The following is a 909-nucleotide window of genomic DNA, read 5'->3' as shown; positions in this document are numbered from 1 at the left end:
CCACTCTCTGACCCCAGTAGCCCCGCCGCCTCCGAAGACTTCACCTATGGCCCTGGCGACCCCCTTTTTTCCTTCCCGGGCCTGCCCAAAGACTTGCTCCACACGACGCCCTGTTTCATCCCTTACCACTAGGGCCCCTTTTGAATACCGTTACCGTCCCCCTCCCCCAGGCGACGGACAGTAGGTGGGGGCCCAGTTGTGGCCTTGGGACCCCAGGTCCAGGCAGAGGAAGAAACGGGAGCTTTAAAGGGGTAGGGGATACCTGAGCCGCTTGTTAGGTCGCTGCACCCTCGCAGTGGCTGCCCCTTAGTCTGTTTCTCCAGCCCTCAGCCCCGGGCCCCTCCTGCCCGCCCCTAGACGGCCTTTCCTTTTGCACTTTCTGAACACCACAAAACCTCCTTTGTGGCTGGCTCAGAGCTGACCCCAGCCACCACTTCAGTGTGATTTAGAAAAGGGACAGATCAGTCCCTGAAGACGAGGTGAAAAGTCAATTTTACAATTTGTAGAACTCTAATGAAGAAAAACGAGCATGAAAATTCGGTTTGAGCCGGCTGACAATACAATGAAAAGGCTTAAAAAGGAGAGACAAGGAGTGGGCTTCATGCATTATGGATCCTGACCCCCACCACTGCAGGCTTGCTCTAGGAAGAACCCGAGACTCTTGCGTAGCTATTCAGGCACTGGGCTGGAGAGTACTTTAATTTATTCAAGATGCTTCATTCATATGAAAATGTATTTTTGTACATAAAGAGTTTATTCTATTATTATGAGCTTTCAAAGTTTACATTTTTGTACTGCAGATATTTCGTGTAAATAAAAAATAAATAAAAAAGAAAATAAGTCACCAAGTGTCTTGCCTAATGTTGGTGTCTCTAGGATTTTTCTTCCCTTCCACTCGCTGTTCAACCA

Source organism: Neophocaena asiaeorientalis, unplaced genomic scaffold, assembly GCF_003031525.2.
Source record: "Neophocaena asiaeorientalis asiaeorientalis breed wild unplaced genomic scaffold, Neophocaena_asiaeorientalis_V1.1 scaffold204, whole genome shotgun sequence".
Classification (NCBI taxonomy): domain Eukaryota; kingdom Metazoa; phylum Chordata; class Mammalia; order Artiodactyla; family Phocoenidae; genus Neophocaena; species Neophocaena asiaeorientalis.
The sequence above is the reverse complement of the archived record's forward strand: the minus strand, read 5'-3'. Positions refer to the sequence as shown.